Consider the following 16,190-nt stretch of genomic DNA (forward strand, 5'->3'; position numbering starts at 1 on the left):
GAATGAAATAGAGTTTAAAAAGTAAGACAAAAGATCGATCAAACCGAGAGCTGGTTCCTTGTAAAGATAAACAAGATTGAGAAACCTTTAATCAGACTCATCAAGAAAAAAAGGGAGATGACCCACATAAATAAAATCAGAAATGAAAGAGAAGAAGCAACAACTGACACCAAATAAATACAAAAGATTGTAAAACAATATTATGAACAACTATATGCCAACAAGTTTGACAATATGAAAGAAACAAATAGATTTCTAGAGACATGCAATTTTCCAAAACTGAATCTATGAGAATCAGAATCTAAATAGACAGATTACAACTAATAAAATTGAAGGAGAAAAAAAACCCCCAAAAATAAAGAACTCCCAACAGAAAAAAGTCTTGGTCCAGATGGCTTCACAAGTGAATTTACCAAACATTCAAAGAACTAGTATCTATTCTTCTAAAAATATTCCAGACAAAGAGGAAGGAAGTCTCCGAAGCTCACTTTCTGAGGCCAGTATCATCCTAATTCTAAAACCAGACAAAGACACTACAAAGGAAGAAAATTATAGGCCAACAACCCTGATGAACATAGATGTTAAAATCCTCAAGAAAATATTAGCAAACCAAAAACAGCAATACAGTAAAAAGATCATACACCATGATTAAGTGGGCTTTATTCTGGGGATGCAAGGTTGGTACAATATCTACACATCAATAAATGCGATACACCAAATAAACAAAATGAAGGATTAAAAACCACATGATTACATCAATGGATGCAGAAAATTTGAGAAAATTCAGCACCCATTTATGATAACAACTCTCAGCAAAGTGGGAATAGAGGGGACATACCTCAACATAATAAAGGCCATATGTGACAAATCCATAGCCAACATCATACTCAATGAGCAAAAGCTACAGGCATTTCTTTTAAGATTGGGAATGAGATGTCTACTTTCCCCACTCTTATTCAACATAACACAAGAAGTCTTAGCCACAGCAATCAGACAAGGGAAAGAAATAGTAAACATTCAAATTTGAAAGGAAGAAGTAAAACTGTCATTATTTGCAAATGACCTGGTACTCTACATAGAGAACCCTAAAGATTCCTCCAGAAAACTACTCTGACTGATAAACAAATTCAGTGAAGTAGCAGGATATGAAATAAATATCCAGAAATCTATTGCATTTTTATACACCAATAATGAACTATCAAAAGGGAAACTAGTAAAACAATCCCACTCACAATTGCTTCAAAAAGAATAAAATACCTGGGAATAATAAATTTAACCAAGGATATAAAGGACCTATACTCTGAGAATTATAAGACACTGAAGGAATAAATTGAAGAAGAAAAAAAAAAAAGCTAATATAAATAAGTGGAAGTATATACCATGTTCATGGATAGATAGAATTTATATCATTAAAATGTCCATATTACCCAAAGCAATCCATAGATTCAACACAATTTCTATCAAGATATCAGTGGCATATTTCACAGAATTAGAACAAATATTCCAAAAATGTATATGAAACCACAAAAGATCTGAGTAGCACCAGTGATCTTGAGAAAGAAGAACAAAGTTGAAAAAATCACTCTACCTGACATTAAATGATGCTACAAGGCTGTAGTAATTAAAACAGCAATGCCCTGGCATAAAAACAGACACGTAGATAGATGGACTAGAATAGAGACCCCAGTAATAAACCCTCACCTTTATAGTCAGTTAATATTTGACATGGAGGTAAGAATATGTAATGAAGTTAAGATAGTCTATTGCATAAATGGTGTTGGAAAAGAGACAGATACATGCAAAAAAAAAAAAAAGAAATTAGACCACCTTCTTACACCATACACAAGCATAAACTCAAAATATACAGAAGACTTACACATTAGACTCGAAGACACAAAAATCCTAGAAGAAAACATAGGCAGTAAAATGTTGGACACTTCTTTTAGCAATATTTATCTGATATACCTCCCTTGGCAAGGAAATCAAAATTAAAAAATAAACAACTGGGACTACATCAAACTAAAAAGTTTTGTACAGCAAAGCAAACCATCAACAAAATGAAAAGACAACCCACTTAACAGGAGAACATATTTGCCAATGGTACATCTGATAAGGGGTTAATATCCAAAATTATAAAGAACTTATAAAACTCAACACTGAAAAAACAAACAATCCAATTAAAAAGTGGGCAAAGTACCACAATAGACACTTCTTCACAGAGGACATACAGATGTCTAACAGATATATGAAAAGATACTCAACAGCACTAGTCATAGAAAAAATGTGAATTAAAACTACAATGAAATATCACTTCACATCTGTCAGAATGGCTATCATTACTAAAGCAATAAACAACAATTGTTGGAAAAGATGTGGATAAAAAGAGAACTCTCATACACGGTTAGTGAGAATGCAGATTGGTGTAGCCACTATGGGAAGCAGTATGAAATTACCTCAAAAAATTAAAAAACGGAGCTCTTGGCAAGTTGGCTCAGTGGATAGAGCATCAGCCTCATGTATGAACATCCCGGGTTCAATTCCCAGTCAAGACACACAAGAGCAGTGACCATCTGCTTTCCTCCCCTCCTTCTCTTTTTCCTCTCCCTCTTCCCCTCCTGCAGCCTGTGGTTCAGTTGGTTTAAGCATCAGCCCAGGCAGGCATGGCCAACATACGGCCCGCAGAATGAGTTTATGTGGCCCATGATTAAATTTTTAATATTCTCCATTACTTTAAAATCTCAGCTACTCAGAAGCGGAAGAGTTTTTGATTATTGGAAATCAAGATATTTAAGAAGATAGTGATACGTGGAAAAGAATTTCACATGTGACTAATCTAGGGTTAACTTTCAATAATTGGTCGAATGGTGTTGGGCAGATAAAATATATTATGCTCACTTTGTTAAAAATGGCGCTGCCCACATGGAAGCCCATTGCCCAGATGATATTAGTTGCTCTTCTTGCTTGGAATGGGCATGATAATATTAATGTGTGTTAAGGTGGGCTGTGGGCAGGCATGGTCCTTGTAGCCTGGGGCTTGGTTTTAGGACTAAGCCTTTCCCACCCTTTTTGATGTGGGGTGGTGCAATCCCATCATGCCTCAGATAAGTGACCTTCCCTATTTGTATATTGGATTAAAGGTTTGGATTTCTACACTATAAAATGGGGGCAGACCGGGAGCTTGCTCTTGCTCAGTTCCTGAGATTAGCATTAGAGGAGAGAGCAGAGAGAAGAGAAGAGAGAGGCAATATGGAGGACGCCAGGAGAAGCAGCCAAGATGGTGGAGTGCTGAGTAAGAAGCCAGTTTGTGCAGAGTTTGTGCAGGGAGAAGGAAGGAGATGGGGAACAGGTGAATAAGTCTGGTGAGTTAGAAACCTTTGACTCTAGGAAACTCAGATCTAAGTCAGTAGTTTTGTGAGCACTGAATAAGTGGGTTTTGGAGCCCAATGTGTGTATTTCTTGCCCGCCGGGTGCAAGCTAGGATTAAAGATGATGGTCCACCAGTTTTTGGCTCTGTTGTTTCTTTACCATCTGTCCAAATTCAATGCGAACCTGCATGGGCCAGGAAGCTGTGATGGTGGCCGTGGATACTGGCATTACAAATGGATTCATGATATTTCTTTATTTTTTTAAAAAATTCCATTATAAAGATTTACAACTTTTGTACTCGTCTGTACTCGATATGAACTGTTTGACATTTAGCGGCGATGTGAAACCCACATTCTTTTAGGCCAAGTTTGCCAGTGCGCACCTGAGGTCAAACAATTAGTTATTTTTGTGGTCAAATATGCTGAATCAAGTGGCATTGTGGCATAGACAATAGCTGCAGTTGATAACTGAAAACATGTCCAGGCTGGTTGTAAAATGGAATAATTGTTTTATTTGTGATATAACCCCTTCAGGCTCATTCTATTAATTAAATATTGTTTTGATTGATTGTGATACAGTTTGGATATTTATATGATATGTAATTATATATATTTTTTAATTATTTTTATTTATTTATTCATTTTTTTAGAGGAGAGAGAGAGAGACAGAGAGAGAGAGAGAGAAGGGGGGAGGAGCAGGAAGCTTCAACTCCCATATGTGCCTTGACCAGGCAAGCCCAGGGTTTTGAACTGGCAACCTCAGCATTCCCAGGTCAACGCTTTATCCACTGCGCCACCACAGGTCAGGCCTGTAATTATATTTTTATTAGAATAATATTGTATATTAAAATTTTTTTCACTCACATTTATTCATAAAGAAATTACATAATAAAATTTTGCTTACTTAAACGAATTGTTTTTGTATTTAATATTTTTTAATTTTAATATTTCATCTGGTCCATGAAAAAAGTTTTCTTTCTAATCTGGCCTGGGTGCAAAAACTGTTTGCCACACCTGAGCCCAGGGCACTGAGGATAGCTTGGTTGGTCAGAGTCCATCAGCCTCAGGTCCTAAAAATAGCTCAGTTGATTTGAGCATTGTCCACAGATGGGTTGCTGGGTGGATCCCAGTCTGGGCACATGCGGGAGTCTGCCTCTTTATCTCCCTTTTTTTCACTTAAAAAAAATGGAACTGCTTTGTGACCTAGTAATTCCACTCTGGAAATTTATCCAGAGTTCCAAAACACTAATTTAAAAGAATATATGCACTCCTATGTTTATTGCAGTGTTATTTACAATAGCCAAGATTTGGAAGCAGCCCAAGTGTCCAATAGTGGATGAGTGAATAAGAAAGCTGTAGTACATTTACACAATAGAGTAGTACTTGGCCATAAAAAAGAGGAAATCTTACTCTTTGTAACAGCATGGATGGACCTGGAGATTATTATGCTAAGTAAAATAAGCTAGTCAGAGAAAGCCAAGTACCATATGAATTCACTAATATCTGAAATCTAATGAACAAAATGAGCTAACAAGCAAAGTAGAAAACAGACTCAAAGATAGCTGGTTGTCAGCTGTCTTGGGAGGTGTGTGAGGCAGAGGAATTGAACAAAAAAGAAAAAAAAGAGAAAACTCTCTTGAATGTAGGCAGCAGTCTGGGGATTTCTAGGGAGACAGGGGATGTAGGTCTGTGAAGGAGGGTAGGAGGGATAAATGGTGATGGATGGAGACTTGACACTAAATATAGTGAACAGATGAGTTTAGAATGTGCACCTGAAACCTGTATAATTTTGTTAACTAGTGTCACCCCAATAAATTCAATAGAAAGAATTAAAAATATTCTTAAAAAGGAAAAATAAAACCCAACCATGTGATTAGAAGGTTGGTACTTGGGAAGGGGAAGAGAAATGGAAACTGAGGTCAATCACACAACCAGTGAGTTAATCAATTACACCAGGACAGTAAAAGTTCTGGGTTTCTTGCTGATGAACACATTAATGTTCAGGGAGGATGCCATGCTCTGACTCACCCTGTGATAATTAGTATAAAAATACACATCTTAGATAGTTTAGGGGGCACGTCATCTGATAACATGGAAGCATGTGTATAAATAATATTTGTACAACATCTGAGAGGTAAGCAGAAGAAAAAGTAAGTGGTGTGGTTAATGAAAGAAACTTTAATAAGAGAGTAATGTCAATGGAATGGAGAGAGAGACTGGCTTGCATGAAAAATAATATAAACATGACTTTGACATTGTATCTGTTCTCTTCCTTGGTTTCTTGAGTATAAGTTCCATATGTCATCATTGATGTTTTCTAATTGGGTAAACCATTATGATCTCTGTCTTTCCTTGGCAGAAAACATTCTAAGGCAGTGTTTTTCAAGCACTGGTCTATGCACTGGTGCAAGGTCTATCAGAAATTTCATGCTGGTCCGTGAAAGAGTTAACTACTGCCTGACCAGACGGTGGCGCAGTAGATAGAGCATCGGACTGGGATGCGGAAGACCCAGGTTCAAGACCCTGGGCTCACAAGCTTGGACCCAAGGTTGCTGGCTTGAGCAAGGGGTTACTTAGTCTGCTGAAGGCCTGTAGTCAAGGCACATATAAGAAAGCAATAAAAAAACAACTAAGGTGTTGCAACGAAAAACTGATGATTGATGCTTCTCATCTCTCTTCGTTTCTGTTTGTCCCTATCTATCCCTCTCTCTGACTCTCTCTCTCTCTGTCTCTGTAAAAAAAAAGAAAGAAAGAAAGAGTTAACTACCCTAATATTTTATGAAGATTATAGACCCAATGATCTTAGTCAAATTCACTTATGTTCAGGGTGATTGCCACTTATCAGCCTATATCATTGATGAAGATACTATTGAGGTGCCTTAGATATCTTTGGAGCTTGTAGTCTCATTTGAACAACATTTTGCACTGTGCAGAGCATTTCCAAATCATGAGCAACAGACAAAAAGCATTCATACAAACTTACGTGTAGTCAATGCATCATACATGTGGAATTCAGATCAAGTCCCAGCTTGTCCCATATTACACTGTTAATGGACAGTAAGATAAACCTTTATTTGTTGCATGTTTCTGTTTCCTAATCTGTAGTTTATTTTTGATGCTTGCATGAATAGCATTTGGACAAACTTATGTAGTGTTAAATGCATCATACATGTGGTGTTTGGAAACCAATTACCAGCTTGCACCATAGTGCACAATCATGCACAGTATGATAAAACTTTATCGGTTGTGTATTTCTAAGTCCACCCCTCTCTTTTTTTAAAGACAGTTCTTTTTTTTTTTTTTAGATTTTTTTAAAATGTAGTCATTTTAGAGTGAAGACAGAGAGAGAAGGTGTGGAGGAGCAGGAAGAATCAACACCCGTATGTGCCTTGACCAGGCAAGCCCAGGGTTTCAAACCAGTGACCTCAGTGTTCCAGGTTGACACTTTATGCACTGCACCACACAGGCCCCCCATCTCAATAGTACATTTTTTTCACACTTGTGCAAACAGTCATGCATGTACTCAGCTGATTGGGATGCATTCATATTGTATGCAAATAAATTATTGTGTTTTAGTGTCATTGTGCTTTAAATTTTAAACCCTACAAAAAGGAAAGAAAAACACAACAAAACATTTAATCTTCTTCAAACATTAAAACAATAGTAAAAAGAAAAGTAGTGATGTTACTGAAAGTAAACCAAGTACTAGTACTTCAGATTTAAAAGAGACAGTGAAAAAAATATGTGTGATAGTTTGGAAGTTACAACAGAAACCAAAGAAAAGAAAAGGAAATTTTGTTAGGCAGAATGTTAAGGAGTATTTAAAACTTTATTTCACTATAGCACCTTGTAGTGAATTAACACCACAACCCTTGTGTGTAGTATGTTCTGAAATTCTGTAAAATGACACAATGAAACCTTCCAAACTTACTCATCATTTGTATTCAAAGCAGTGATCTTACTGAGAAGCCACTGGATTTTTTTTTTGAAATATTACACAACCAAATGAAAAGTCAGAAAACCCAAATGAAGAAAATGATGACTAGTGACAAAAATGTCCTATTCAGCTGCCCTTCAAATGTTAGAAACCAAAAACCATTCAATATTGGTGAAGAATTACTAAAGCCTGCATCATAGATGTCACTCAAGAAATTTTGGGTTTTCAAGCCACACAAAAACTTGAGGCTATACTGCTTTTGGACAGCACTATTTAGATAAGAATTGTTGATATGGCCAATGGTATTGAAGAGCAAATTGGAGAGAGGATAGAGAAACAAAATGTTTTGCCATTCAACTTGATGAATCAATTGATGCGAGTAACCATGCTAGCCTACTTTGCTTTGTAAAGTATATCGAAACAAAGACTTTAGGAAGAACTACTCTGTTGTCTTGCTCTGCCTGGTCGGACCACTAGTTCAGAAGTATTTAATGCTCTTAATGAGTACTTTAAAGCAGATGGCTTAAACTGGGGAAAATGTGTCAGAGTGTTTGCAGACAGTGCTGCAAGCATGACTGGACATCACTCAGGGGTAGTTGTAAACATAAAGAACATTGCACATCCAGAAATGTTGTTCACACACTGTATGATTCACCAGCAACATTTAGTTGCAGAAAAACTTTCTCCAGAATTGAACACAGTGATGAATGATTCAATGAAGATCATTAAAAATATTTGTAGTTGCGGTTTGAACTCTAGACTGTTCACAACACTATGTGGTAGCATGGATTGCAACACCATATCTCCTTTTGTATATGGAAGTGAGGTGGCTCTCAAGAGGAAGGGTTCATGCATATCTTTTTTTTAAATTTTATTTTTTATTCATTTTAGAGAGGAGAGGGAGAGAAAGAGGAGAGACAGAGGGGGGGGGGGAGGTAGAAGCATCAACTCCCATATGTGCCTTGACCAGGCAAGCCCAGGGTTTTGAACTGGCGACCTCAGCATTTCCAGGTCAACGCTTTATCCACTGCACCACCACAGGTCAGGCCATGCATATCTTTTTAAGCTGAAAGAAGTGAAATAGTTTTTTTTTTAAAGTGAAACTTCACATTAGTAGAGCTTTTGTTGAGTGAAGGATGAATGGCTCCTAAGCTTGCATATATGGCAGACATATTTAACCTCTTCAACTAACTAAATATTTTTCTTTAGGGATTTTTTTTCTGAAGTGAGAAGCAGGGAGGCAGAGAGACAGACTCCTGCATGCACCCGACCAGGATCCACCTGGCAAGCCCACTAGGGGGCAATGCTCTGCCCATTTGGGCATTGCTCTGTTGCAGCCAGAGGAGGCTAAGGAGCCATCCTCAGCATGTGGGCCAACTTTGCTTCAATGGAGCCTTGGCTGAGGGAGGGAAAGAGAGAAAAAGTGAGAAAGGAGATGGGGAGGGGTGGAGAAGCATATAGGCACTTCTCCTGTGTGCCCTGGCTGGGAATCAAACCCAGGATATTCACATGCCAGGCTGATACTCTACTACTGAGCCAACCAGCCAAGGCTCTAGGGATTTAATACAAATATTTTTACATTAAGAAATAAGACAGAGATGACGTCAGAGTAATGGCGGAGTAGGAAGCGATACCGATAAATCTCCCCCAAAACTCAACAAGATCTTCAACCAGAAACAGAAAAACCTATACTTGGAGCTTCCAGATTCTTCGCAATACACCCAAAGGTATGATTGAGTGAAAAATTGGCTAAATATATAACCAAACCCCGAAGGAAATAGGGAGTAAGAAATGCTCCGCCTTCCTCACTAACCTAAACAGGGCGGCTTTCTCTGGTAACTGTGAATATAGAATCTGAGGCGGGCAAAGGGGGTGAATAGATCCAGGCCGCCGCAGCAAAAACGGCCGAACCAGGCTGTGGCTCAGAGATCCAAGCCGAGGAAAATCTGATCCTGTGGCAACCCGGGCAATACAAGCTAACACTCGCGCCAAACCCAAACAAAGAAAGACAAGCGGAGCGGCCATTTTACCCGGTCTCCTGGTCGGTGCGCAGTTAGTGGAAGAGAGATTTCTTCCTAAGCCGCGGAAGTGGGTGCCCGTGTTGCCCCACGTAGAGGCAGGGTCAGAGGCCTTTCTGTGGGCTGAGGGCAGAGTCTCTGGGCAGCCCCAGCGCCCTGGGAAAGCCACGCATGGGAGGGAGTGAGAACTACTTCCAACGGTGGAGATTTTCCGTGCTGGTGAGGGTTTTACTCAGAGGGAACCGCGGCCGGCCTCATATCCTGGTTTGCGCGCGCAGATAAGGAGTGAGCGATTCCTCCGAGTGCCTCGGCAGTGCGCGCCCGTGTTATCGCAGAGAGGGGCAGAGTCAGGGGCCTTTGTGTGGGCCAAAGCGGAATCTCGGGCCGCCCCAGCGCCTTGCAAAAGCCGCACACGGGGACGGAGCGAGACTCAATTCCAACGCTGCAACTTTTCCCTGCGGTTGGGGGTTTCACTCAGAGCGTGAGACTGCTGGCCGGATATCCTGGTTGCAGACAGTGAGTGAGAGTTTCCTCCAAGCGCCCCGGAAGTGGGCGCCCGCTTGTGTTACCGGACAGAGTGGCAGAGCCAGTGGTCTTTGAGTGGGCGGAAAGCCCACCTGATTATGCTAGCAGCTCTGACTGACTGAGCCTTACCCAGAGCCCTGTGCTGAGTGGAAATAGAGTGGGGAGTTGCCAGCAATTTGAGCCTCTTACTATCCAGGCAGAGGCAGCAGCAACCCCATACCTGGACTATCAGGCTACTAATTGAGGAAGGAAAGACTAGGAGAAAGGCTCCAGGAACACGGACTCTCTCACTGTCGGAGCCTATAAATGCTAATGAGCCTCAACTCCCAACGAGAATAAAGCATAATACATGACATTGCCATAGAGACTTATCAACTGCAAACCTCTACCTGAGCGTGCCAAAGGGGCAGAACCCGGGATACAGAGTCACCGACCAGGAAGAGGGAGAGAAAAGAAAAAGCAAGAAGATAACCTCTCAAAATCAAGAATAATCTGCAGACTTTATAACCTATCCCATTTTATTATATTTGTTCGTTTGTTTCTCTTATCTTCATTCTTGAGACTTTTTTTTCCTCCTCCAATTTGGCCGATTAACTCTCTACCGGTCTTACTCTCTCCTCTCCCTGAACTACACTACCCATAAGTGTTACATCTCCCATTATCATTTCTCTTCTCTTCCTTTCTCTCTATGAGGGTTGCACTCCAAAACCCTTAACTCTCTCTCTCTCTCTCCTTTCTTTTTTCTTCTTTTAGTGGTTCCCTCTTTTTTTCTCTCTCTCTCTTTCTTTTCTCCCTCTATATTAGTTTCTTCCTTTCTCCTTTACATCTCCTCTCATTCAAACCTCAATAACAAACAAATTATCTTATCTGGGACTCAAACCTATGTTTGTGGCATTTTGGGGGGTTTTTACTTCACCTTTTTAACTCACTAGCAGTGCTCCCATCCCTGGCTCTCCATATTATCTAGTTCTTGTTCCACTAAATACAATAGTAAGTTTTTAATTTGTCCCCCCATTTTTCCATTTTCCTCTTATTCCTCTCATCATAACTCTTAGAAAACCAACACCTAAAAGCAAATCACTTTATTCTTGACCCAAATTTTTTCCTTATTTGCTTTTTGTGGGTCCATACGCTCTTTTTTTTTTCTTTTTTCTTTTATTTTTTTTTTCTTTTATTTATTTATTTTTTTCTTTCTCTCTTTTTTGCCCCTTTATTACTTTTCCCCAATTCAGGCCCTCCATCACAGGCATTGTTTGTTATAACTCACAGTCCACCACAAGATTTTCTCAAGAAAGAGGGGAGAGGAGAGGAGAGGAAAAAAAGAGGGGGGGAATAATTGCCTTTTTTAAAATTTTTTATTTTATTTTATTTTTCTTTATTTCATTATTAATTTTTTTTAAAAAAAAACAACTCTTTTCGATTTGTTATTTTTTTATTTTTTTTAACTTTTTATTCTTTATTAAATCTCATTAATATTATCAACAAAACCACCCTCAGATGCCATTAAGGAAGAGAAAATCGAATATCATGGATACAAAAGAAAGAGAGGTAACACAGCTAGATGAGGAAAAATCTATGGAGAAAAAATTTAATATATTGGAAACCTTGGAGCTAAATGACAGAGAATTCAAGATAGAAATCCTAAAAATCCTCCGAGATATAGAAGAAAACACAGAAAGGCAATATAGGGAAATCAGAAAACAACTCCATGAACACAAAGAATATATGTCCAAGGAAATTGAAACTATAAAAACAAATCAAACAGAGATGAAAAACTCAATTCACGAGCTGAAAAACGAAGTAACAAGCTTAGCTAATAGAACAGGTCAGATAGAAGAGAGGATTAGTGAAATAGAAGACAAGCAACTTGAGGCACAACAGAGAGAAGAAGAAAGAGACTCAAAAATTAAAAAAAATGAGATAGCCCTACAAGAATTATCTGACACCATCAAAAAGAATAACATAAGAATAATAGGTATATCAGAGGGAGAAGAGAGAGAAAATGGAATGGAGAACATACTTAAACAAATAATTGATGAGAACTTCCCAAGCCTGTGGAAAGAACTAAAGCCTCAAGTTCAAGAAGCAAACAGAACTCCAAGTTTTCTTAACCCCAACAAACCTACTCCAAGGCATGTCATAATGAAATTGACACAAACCAACAGCAAAGAAAAAATTCTCAAGGCAGCCAGGGAAAAGAAGAATACAACATATAAAGGAAGGCCCATTAGATTATCATCAGATTTCTCAGCAGAAACTCTACAAGCTAGAAGAGAGTGGACCCCAATATTTAAAGTCCTGAAAGAGAGGAACTTTCAGCCACGAATACTATACCCATCAAAGCTATCCTTCAAATACGAAGGAGAAATAAAAACATTCACAGATACAGAAAAGATGAGGGAATTTATCATCAGAAAACCCCCACTCCAGGATTTACTAAAGGGGGTTCTCCAATCAGATACAAAGAACAAAAAAAAACAGAGCCACAAGTAAAAGCTCCAAGAAGAACACAATAAAACCAAATTTAAACTGTGACAACAACAAAAAGAAAGAGGGGGAGAAGACGGAGATTAACAGTAGCAAAGGACGATGGAGTGCAAAAGTACTCACAAAATAGTTTGCTACAATGAACAGGGTAGGGACCCTTTTCATTACTCAAAGGTAACCACCATTGAAAAAACCACCACAGAAGCACATGAGATAAAAAAGATAGCAACAGAGGAAAGATGTATGGAATACAACCAAATAAAAACAAAAGATAGAAAAACGAAAGAGAAGGATCAAACAAGACACAAAACTAACAGAAAGCAAGATATAAAATGGCAATAGGGAACTCACAAGTATCAGTAATTACACTAAATGTAAATGGATTAAACTCACCAATAAAAAGGCACAGAGTAGCAGAATGGATTAAAAAAGAAAATCCAACTGTATGCTGCCTACAGGAAACTCATCTAAGTAACAAGGATAAAAACAAATTCAAAGTGAAAGGCTGGAAAACAATACTCCAAGCAAATAACATCCAAAAAAAAGCAGGTGTAGCAATACTCATATCGGATAATGCTGACTACAAGACAGGAAAAGTACTTAGAGACAAAAATGGCCATTTCATAATGGCTAAGGGGACACTGAATCAAGAAGACATAACAATTCTTAATATATATGCACCAAACCAAGGAGCACCAAAATATATAAGACAGCTACTTATTGATCTTAAAACAAAAACTGACAAAAATACAATCATACTTGGAGACCTCAATACACCGCTGACGGCTCTAGATCGGTCATCCAAACAGAGAATCAACAAAGACATAGTGGCCTTAAACAAAACACTAGAGCACCTGGATATGATAGACATCTACAGGACATTTCATCCCAAAGTGACTGAGTATACATTTTTCTCCAGTGTACATGGATCATTCTCAAGAATTGACCATATGTTGGGCCATAAAAACAATATCAGCAAATTCAGAAAAATTGAAGTTGTACCAAGCATATTTTCTGATCATAAAGCCTTGAAACTAGAATTCAACTGCAAAAAAGAGGAAAAAAATCCCACAAAAATGTGGAAACTAAACAACATACTTTTAAAAAATGAATGGGTCAAAGAAGAAATAAGTGCAGAGATCAAAAGATATATACAGACTAATGAAAATGACAATACGACATATCAGAATCTATGGGATGCAGCAAAAGCAGTGATAAGAGGGAAGTTCATATCGCTTCAGGCATATATGAACAAACAAGAGAGAGCCCAAGTGAACCACTTAACTTCCCACCTTAAGGAACTAGAAAAAGAAGAACAAAGACAACCCAAAACCAGCCGAAGAAAGGAGATAATAAAAATCAGAGCAGAAATAAATGAATTAGAGAACAGAAAAACTATAGAAAAAATTAATAGAACAAGGAGCTGGTTCTTTGAAAAGATCAACAAAATTGACAAACCCTTGGCAAGACTTACCAAGGAAAAAAGAGAAAGAACTCATATAAACAAAATCCAAAATGAAAGAGGAGAAATCACCACGGACACCGTAGATATACAAAGAATTATTGTAGAATACTATGAAAAACTTTATGCCACTAAATTCAACAACCTAGAAGAAATGGATAAATTCCTAGAACAATACAACCTTCCTAGACTGAGTCAAGAAGAAGCAGAAAGCCTAAACAGACCTATCAGTAGAGAAGAAATAGAAAAAACCATTAAAAACCTCCCCAAAAATAAAAGTCCAGGCCCTGACGGCTATACCAGCGAATTTTATCAAACATTCAAAGAAGACTTGGTTCCTATTCTACTCAAAGTCTTCCAAAAAATTGAAGAAGAAGCAATACTTCCAAACACATTTTATGAGGCCAACATAACCCTCATACCAAAACCAGGCAAGGATGGCACAAAAAAAGAAAACTACAGACCAATATCTCTAATGAATACAGATGCTAAAATACTAAACAAAATTCTAGCAAATCGAATACAACAACATATTAAAAAAATAATACATCATGATCAAGTGGGATTCATCCCAGAATCTCAAGGATGGTTCAACATACGTAAAACGGTTAATGTAATACACCATATCAACAAAACAAAGAACAAAAACCACATGATCTTATCAATAGACGCAGAAAAAGCTTTCGATAAAATACAACACAATTTTATGTTTAAGACTCTCAACAAAATGGGTATAGAAGGAAAATATCTCAACATGATAAAGGCCATATATGATAAACCATCAGCTAACATCATATTAAATGGCACTAAACTGAAGGCTTTCCCCCTTAAATCAGGAACAAGACAGGGTTGTCCACTCTCTCCACTCTTATTTAATGTGGTACTAGAGGTTCTAGCCAGAGCAATCAGACAAGACAAAGAAATAAAAGGCATCCATATCGGAAAAGAAGAAGTAAAGGTATCACTTTTTGCAGATGATATGATCCTATACATCGAAAACCCCAAAGAATCCACAAAAAGACTACTAGAAACAATAAGCCAATACAGTAAGGTCGCAGGATACAAAATTAACATACAGAAGTCAATAGCCTTTCTATATGCCAACAATGAAACAACTGAGAAGGAACTCAAAAGAATAATCCCCTTCATGATTGCAACAAAAAAAATAAAATACTTAGGAATAAACATAACAAAGAATGTAAAGGACTTATATAATGAAAACTATAAACCATTGTTAAGGGAAATCGAAAAAGATATAATGAGATGGAAGAATATACCTTGTTCTTGGCTAGGGAGAATAAATATAATCAAGATGGCTATATTACCCAAAGCAATATACAAATTTAATGCAATTCCCATCAAAATTCCAATGACATTTTTTAAAGAAATAGAGCAAAAAATCATCAGATTTATATGGAACTATAAAAAACCCCGAATAGCCAAAGCAATCCTAAAGAAAAAGAATGAAGCTGGGGGCATAACAATACCTGACTTCAAACTCTATTATAGGGCCACGACAATCAAAACAGCATGGTATTGGCAGAAAAATAGACACTCAGACCAATGGGACAGAATAGAAAGTCCAGAAATAAAACCACATATATATAGTCAAATAATTTTTGATAAAGGGGCCAACAACACACAATGGAGAAAAGAAAGCCTCTTCAATAAATGGTGCTGGGAAAACTGGAAAGCCACATGCAAAAGAATGAAACTGGACTACAGTCTCTCCCCCTGTACAAAAATTAACTCAAAATGGATCAAAGATCTAAACATAAGACCTGAAACAATTAAGTACATAGAAGAAGACATAGGTACTCAACTCATGGACCTGGGTTTTAAAGAGCATTTTATGAATTTGACTCCAATGGCAAGAGAAGTGAAGGCAAAAATTAATGAATGGGACTACATCAGACTAAGAAGTTTTTGCTCAGCAAGGGAAACTGATAACAAAATAAACAGAAAGCCAACTAAATGGGAAATGATATTTTCAAACAACAGCTCAGATAAGGGCCTAATATCCAAAATATACAAAGAACTCATAAAACTCAACAACAAACAAACAAACAATCCAATAAAAAAATGGGAAGAGGATATGAATAGACACTTCTCACAGGAAGAAATACAAATGGCCAACAGATATATGAAAAGATGCTCATCTTCTTTAGCTATTAGAGAAATGCAAATCAAAACGGCAATGAGATACCACCTCACACCTGTTCGATTAGCTGTTATTAGCAAGTCAGGTAATAGCAAATGTTGGAGAGGCTGTGGAGAAAAAGGAACCCTCATACACTGTTGGTGGGAATGTAAAGTAGTACAACCATTATGGAAGAAAGTATGGTGGTTCCTCAAAAAACTGAAAATAGAACTACCTTATGACCCAGCAATCCCTC

At 37.8% G+C, this 16,190-nt stretch overlaps 1 protein-coding gene across 7 annotated transcripts in view; it reads left to right on the forward strand.

Annotated features, from left to right (window-relative positions):
• The window catches only part of RGS22 (regulator of G protein signaling 22), a 218,212-nt gene that overhangs the window by 78,106 nt on the left and 123,916 nt on the right, over positions 1-16,190 (forward strand). The gene's annotated exons all lie outside the window — the stretch shown is intronic.

Source organism: Saccopteryx bilineata, chromosome 3, assembly GCF_036850765.1.
Source record: "Saccopteryx bilineata isolate mSacBil1 chromosome 3, mSacBil1_pri_phased_curated, whole genome shotgun sequence".
NCBI lineage: Eukaryota > Metazoa > Chordata > Mammalia > Chiroptera > Emballonuridae > Saccopteryx > Saccopteryx bilineata.